The sequence below is a fragment of the Tupaia chinensis genome, unplaced genomic scaffold, assembly GCF_000334495.1.
Source record: "Tupaia chinensis unplaced genomic scaffold, TupChi_1.0 Scaffold000045_1, whole genome shotgun sequence".
In the NCBI taxonomy this organism is placed as follows: domain Eukaryota; kingdom Metazoa; phylum Chordata; class Mammalia; order Scandentia; family Tupaiidae; genus Tupaia; species Tupaia belangeri.
This window is the reverse complement of record NW_006159501.1, coordinates 2,133,214-2,140,715: the sequence shown is the minus strand read 5'-3', so window position 1 is coordinate 2,140,715 and position 7,502 is coordinate 2,133,214.

Below are 7,502 nucleotides of genomic sequence, written 5' to 3'. Positions count from 1 at the left end.
TCTCTAGTGTCCATAAGAATTTTCCATTTTTTTTAATGTTCTTCAGTCTTTCAGTCTCTACCATAGAATGTGGACAGTTGGTATATGTCAAGTCAAGGCATACAATGTCTCTCTTTCATAGCCTAACTTGCTTCACTCAGCAACAAATTTTTCATATCATCCACTTTCTGTCGAATGCCAGGGCCTTATTATTTTTTATGGCTGAATAGTATTCGATGGAGAATATGTGTCCTACTTTTTCAATCCATTAATCTGTTTGTAAACATTTGGGTTGGTTCTATGTCTCAGCAAACGTGAATAATGCCACAAGAAATATAGTTGTGCAAGCGCTTTTCTGACTGAGTGGTCTCCTGTCCACTAAGTACCATCTTTTAAGGAAAATTATTTATCTGAAACACCCAAAGATGCTAGCAGTTGCTTTTTTGTTTGTTTGTTTGTTTGTTTTTGGCACTCACACACACATACACACAGAAGATGCTTTTTGTATTTAGCACTGTACAGGATACTTACCATTTTTTTTTTTCTTGGAAGAAAATGAAGTCCTTGTTTTCTAGGGAACTTAAAACTGATGGGCAAGGATGCTCATTCTGATGACCAGAATCAGGTCCCTGACGTTCACCACTTGACAGAGAAACAAGAGCTGGTGAATAAGGAAAGGAATTTATTCAGTGAGGTCAACAACATAACCATCTAAAATTATTTCCTCTGTAATGGAAGAGATACAAACCTTACACAGGGTAAGAGGTCAGTGTGATGTACTGTCCAGAAACAAAGCGCAAGTTATTCATTATCTTGGGCCAAAATGACAAGCAGATTTGGTCATTGTCTTCAGGTAGGATCACAAGGAGACTTAACAGGGTGATGGAAAGTGGGGAAGAATCACTGGGGCAGGGTTTTCCTCTTTTGCATGGGGCAGAATGACCAGTTTTAGTTCTCTGCAAAGGGATTAAAGGTAATCACTTGAGACAAGTCTTAGATCATGGTTTAGAAGCAGCCAAGTTCTAGGTGTGACTTTGCAATGCTTGAGCTGATAAAATCGTCTTAGCTGGTCCTATGAGGGGGGCTGGTAGATTTTTCCCATTCCTATTTCTATAATCTGGTCTCTGCAAGGATTTAACAAAAGTATTATTAACTTTTATTGCTAAGCTTTAGGCTCTATCATCTAAGGGAGGAAAAAAGTTAGGTTCTATAGGACTCACTATAAACTAAAATAAGTTAAAGACTGATCTTCCTAGGGTTTAATCTGCTAAGATGGACTCTGAGACTGCGTACAATATACAGTCACTTTGGTTCTCTTATGTCTCAGTTACAGAACTAATTCTAAGCACTATGATTGAAAGAAAGGGATGAACTAAGAGAGCTGATTGGAAACCTTTTCCCCTGTTTCTTTTTTATTTCGTTCAATAGACCAGTACTCTTTCTTATGTGACTAAGCCCATGTGAGCTACACTTTTTACTCTAAGTCTTTTGTGTGCTTCTTATTTCCTCCAATACTTCTACTGCCAATGACCCACCAATCCCAGAGATTCACCACCTTTTATACACATCTTTTGTATGGTCAATAAGAAGCCCATTCATTTCTCCCTGCTTGCTGAAAATAGGTCTTTTGACCTATACCAAATCACTACTGGGTTAGGGGCTGTGATGATTTGTCTTATATGTCAACTTTACTGGATAGGAAGCAATTTTGAATGACAGCCCCTCGTTGGCCAGGAATATAACCTGGATCTTGGACAAGTCTGAATTCACTTACTTGGCAGTCTATGTCTATAAACACCAGGTGTTATTCAAGCATCAGATGCTCCACCTCTGAATACTTTGTGTGGTTCCCCAGGATGGTGGAAAAGAAAAGATTCTCAAGGAAGCTAGATGAGTAAACTGGATAAATTGTGCTTTTCCCAACAGACACATGAGGAGTACTCTTTTTTCTTAAATCTAGTATGTTTATATAATCTTTATTTTTGTTAAAGAATTATTTTATTTATTTATTTATTTATTTATTTATTTATTTATTCATATGAGTTTTGCCAGAGAAAGATAGAGAGGGGAAAAGTGAGAAAGGAAGCCACCAGGTCTGGGACTCGAACCATGGTCAGCCATGTGGGAATTCCAACGCTCTAACCACCATGCCACCTGCTGACCCCTAAATTAATCTTTCCTTTAAAGTCAAGAAAGTTGGGATTATCTCGTTCACTTTATGAAAGCTCTAAAAAAAATTCAATCCATGTAGAGAGCAGTAAAAAGAATTTTATCTAGAGAGAGCGTAAATGACCACTATGTGACATCAGTTTACAACTCTTAGAGTATCCCAGTTTCCTACAATAGCATCAATGAGGAAATCCTTTCCTCTTTTTTCTATTAACATATCCTTTCCCAATATTGTTTGCAAGTCTGTTTTTCTTTCCGTAAAAGTAAAATTCCAGGGACCAGCAAATGACATAATGGTGACGTTGCTGGACTCCCATGGAGTTGACTGAGGTTGAGTCCCAGACCCTGTGGCTTAAAACTCATACTGGGCGCATATTTGTGTGTGTGTGTGTGTGTGTGTGTGTACCCAAAATTTCAAGAGGAGAATGGAGGGAAAGGGATTGTGGCATGGCCATCTTTCCTGGGGCATGATTTCTCTCTTTCTGTCTCTCTGTGTTTCTTTGTCTCTCCAGTGAGTGCATGAGCCCTATAGCAAAAATCTCCCCCTCTCCCCCAAAAAAGTAAAACTCCAAGTACCAGAGACTGCTGCTTCAGAAAGACCTATCCTTGTTTAATAGCCACTATTTTGAGTGAAAATGTTTTCAAAACATATTGGATTAGTTGACTCTTTCCTCAATGTGTGCAATTTTGAAATTGAAGAGTCCTCACTATACTGTAAAGTGGGACCACAGGAGGACTAAGATGGAAATGGTTTCTCACGCAGCACAAAATGTTCATTAACTGCTGTGACTTTTGATTTCCTAGATATCTCATATTTAGCTTTCATTCTCCTTCTTTAATATTACCTGAGAGTTCTTTTTGATACATCTGCCTGTGCTTAATTTCCTTTTCGACTTCAAATTTTTTGTTTCAAATTTACCATCAATTTAGAAATCAGTAAACATGATTTTTAGGTCTGAGTGTAGGTAAAGAAGTAGATCTTTCAGCTAAGGATTGAAAAGTCCTTCTGTAAATAACGGAGTGCCTTATATAATGTCACTTGCTAGAGATTAGTTTTCTTTTCCTAAAATTTTTGAATAAATTACCTCTTGAATAACTAAGACTCCCAAAATTATGCTTTACACCTTGCTACCCCCAAACTACCATTCAGCTAGAATATCAAAAGGAACCAGCAGTTAGCATAATGGCTATGTCGCTGGATTCCCATGTAGTCGACCGCCGTTCGAGTCCCGGACCCAGTGGCTTAAACTCACGCTGGGTGCGTGTGCGTGCGTGCCCAAGATCCCGAGAGGAGAATGGAGGAGAAGGGATTGCGGCGTGGCCATCCCCTCTGGGAGGTGATTTCTCGCTTTCTATCTCTGTCTCTCTCTGTCTGGTGAGTGCACGTGCCCTATAGCAAAAGCCTCTCCAAAAAAGGAAAAAAAAAGAGTAATTTAATCCTCTCAGCCATTTTTTTTGGAAAGTATTATTAACTTCTCTCAACAAACAACAACAAAATATAACTAAAAATCACAACGTGCGTTGAGAGTTAAACTACCTTGTAAATGGTACGGAACTAATGAACGTTGGGGCCAGTTCAAAGCACGTGCTCTTGCCCAGCTCATAGGTGTTTCCTAAAGGAGAGCTCTGTAACCTTCTGTTTTCAGCACACCACACCTGAAAACACATCAGACCCAGAAGACAGTGGAGTAACAGATGTTGCAGTCTGAGCTGGATCTAAAAACTTAATTACCTGAGTCTGTATTTTTCTCCTGCTCAGTTTGAACGTAATTCAGCAGTGGTGACATTTCCTATTTTCTTTCAGACACACTTTTATGAAGTCTTTTTTTGGGACATGCACATAAACGAAAATGGATGATGAGAGATTATTACAATGTGTCTCTATTGACATAAGGCATGCCATTGTCTGGCTCAATTGTAGACTTCTGAGCTACCTCCTTTTCCTTCTTTAATGAAAGCTGACAAACTCTGGATCATGAACTGACCATTCCACTCACCTCTATTTCCAAAAGACATGTTCTTGCTACTTCAATGATATTCTCAAAGCATGGCCTCTCACTGAGTGTGTGACGTGCTTGACAAATAAATATTTAACAGGAATGAATAAAACAGGTTCTGTTTTCCTCTTTTCCTTTTAATAAAGTCAGAAACTCTAGAAGACTTCAGTCCAAAGGATTTCCACTTGATTTTTAAAGGGAATACCTCTTTATAGTGGAATTTTTATAATGGCTACAGGACACACTTAACACATGCTGGAAAATAGCATTTACAGCCCACTACAATTAACTTCTATCCTCAGCGTTACTCATAACTGCTCTCCTTCAGCTCACTAAGTGGTCTTCATGTTGGAAATCCAATACGCACTTCTTAGTCCTCTTAGTTAATCTCTCTTACCAGGTTTTCATGGCAGAACTTCCTCCCAGGTTCACTTTTTTCTTCTCCAGCCTCCTTTTTTGGCTTCCTTGCTGTTATCACTAGGTCCTTATATATGAAGTTCTTCCCTTTCTAAATAATGTTCTCTACAGAAATTCTAATCTAGTCCTCAGGTTTTAGTTTAATGAATGTACTGTTAACTTCCAAACTGACTTTTTGGAATCCAAGTAGATATCTACACTTAGCATGTTCATCTAAACTCACCTATTACCATCAAAACCGCTGTCCTGTGTTTTATCGATCTCAGAGACTGTCATGGTCTCATTGCTTCCTTTTACAAATGCTAGAACCCTGGGGTCATGCTTGAGTCTTCCTTCTCTTCATTTCCTTCACTTTTAGGCTCTGTTGACTATGTTTCCCTTCTAAATATGTTTACAATCTACACTTGCTAAGCCTCACTGTCTGCTATGTGCATTACTAAAATGTCATGTGGTTTGGGTCTCCTTCCACCTATCTGCATGCTCTTTGAGTTGCTATCCACTTGGCCATTCCAAAGGATTACTTTATATGCAAATTAGCTGCATAACTTTCCTGTAAAACAGTGTAATAGTTCTTCATCACCAATAGAACAAGAGCTAAAGACAATCAAGTGTTAACAAAACCCATTATTAGCACCCTTAGCCTACCTTTCCAGATCCATCTGCATCCATGTTCTGTTTTTCACTTTACACTCCCCTGAATCCCACTTCTGATTGTACTCTGCAGACTGAGGTTATTTTTTTCTCCTCCCACCCCTTTTCTATGTTATTCCATTTTAACTGCCTCCATTGTGTTCCCCCCCCAAAAAAAACAAATAAACAACCAAAATAAACAACCAATTAAATAAAACCAGCATTTCTCTTCCAAGTTCTTGTATTCTTTAAAATTTGGTCTGGAATCTAGTTCTAAGACATCTTTCATGATCCTCTCAATTTTCCAGAGTAGACTGGATGCCCACTTTCCTGCTCTTGTAATACACAATGACTTCGCCCAGAACAGCCCTTCTTCAAGAGGCAGACAGCTCCATGGCTCCTGTGATCTAGCCATTTGGGGAGAAAGGAAGATGCCCCACTGATAACTGGGCCTCCAGCATCCAACACTCGTGTGATTGAACTTCCAAGTTTGGGAAGAAACCGACCATCTACCAGATGACTAGAAATCGCTGCAGGACCACAAGAAATATGGGGAAGCAGGAAAATAAACTCGCGTGCCCTTCTTCAAGAGGCAGACAGCTCCATGGCTCCTGTGATCTAGCCATTTGGGGAGAAAGGAAGATGTCCCACTGATAACTGGGCCTCCAGCATCCAGAACTCGCGTGAACAGCCCTTCTTCAAGAGGCAGACAGCTCCATGGCTCCTGTGATCTAGCCATTTGGGGAGAAAGGAAGATGTCCCACTGATAACTGGGCCTCCAGCATCCAAAACTCACGTGAACAGCCCTTCTTCAAGAGGCAGACAGCTCCATGGCTCCTGTGATCTAGCCATTTGGGGAGAAAGGAAGATGCCCCACTGATAACTGGGCCTCCAGCATCCAAAACTCGCGTGGTAGGAAGATCCCTTTCAAGTCTCCTGTCTCTATCTGCCTTTGTCTCTCTCTACGTCTGTCTCTGTCCTCTCTCTCGCTCTCGCTCTCTCTTTTTTGTTATTTTTTTACTTTTTAGAATTTTTTTAAGGAGAGGCATTTTACAGGGCCCTTTGGCCCCTCCTACCTAGCGCTTTATCTTGTTAATAATCCCCTCTCCTCCTCCCAGAACAGCCCTTCTTCAAGAGGCAGCCAGCTCCATGGCTCCTGTGATCTAGCCATTTGGGGAGAAAGGAAGATGTCCCACTGATAACTGGGCCTCCAGCATCCAGAACTCGCGTGGTAGGAAGATCCCTTTCAAGTCTCCTGTCTCTATCTGCCTTTGTCTCTCTCTACGTCTGTCTCTGTCCTCTCTCTCGCTCTCGCTCTCTCTTTTTTTTATTTTTTTACTTTTTAGAATTTTTTTAAGGAGAGGCATTTTACAGGGCCCTTTGGCCCCTCCTACCTAGCGCTTTATCTTGTTAATAATCCCCTCTCCTCCTCCCAGAACAGCCCTTCTTCAAGAGGCAGCCAGCTCCATGGCTCCTGTGATCTAGCCATTTGGGGAGAAAGGAAGATGTCCCACTGATAACTGGGCCTCCAGCATCCAGAACTCGCGTGGTAGGAAGATCCCTTTCAAGTCTCCTGTCTCTATCTGCCTTTGTCTCTCTCTACGTCTGTCTCTGTCCTCTCTCTCGCTCTCGCTCTCTCTTTTTTTTATTTTTTTACTTTTTAGAATTTTTTTAAGGAGAGGCATTTTACAGGGCCCTTTGGCCCCTCCTACCTAGCGCTTTATCTTGTTAATAATCCCCTCTCCTCCTCCCAGAACAGCCCTTCTTCAAGAGGCAGCCAGCTCCATGGCTCCTGTGATCTAGCCATTTGGGGAGAAAGGAAGATGTCCCACTGATAACTGGGCCTCCAGCATCCAGAACTCGCGTGGTAGGAAGATCCCTTTCAAGTCTCCTGTCTCTATCTGCCTTTGTCTCTCTCTACGTCTGTCTCTGTCCTCTCTCTCGCTCTCGCTCTCTCTTTTTTTTATTTTTTTACTTTTTAGAATTTTTTTAAGGAGAGGCATTTTACAGGGCCCTTTGGCCCCTCCTACCTAGCGCTTTATCTTGTTAATAATCCCCTCTCCTCCTCCCAGAACAGCCCTTCTTCAAGAGGCAGCCAGCTCCATGGCTCCTGTGATCTAGCCATTTGGGGAGAAAGGAAGATGTCCCACTGATAACTGGGCCTCCAGCATCCAGAACTCGCGTGGTAGGAAGATCCCTTTCAAGTCTCCTGTCTCTATCTGCCTTTGTCTCTCTCTACGTCTGTCTCTGTCCTCTCTCTCGCTCTCGCTCTCTCTTTTTTTTATTTTTTTACTTTTTAGAATTTTTTTA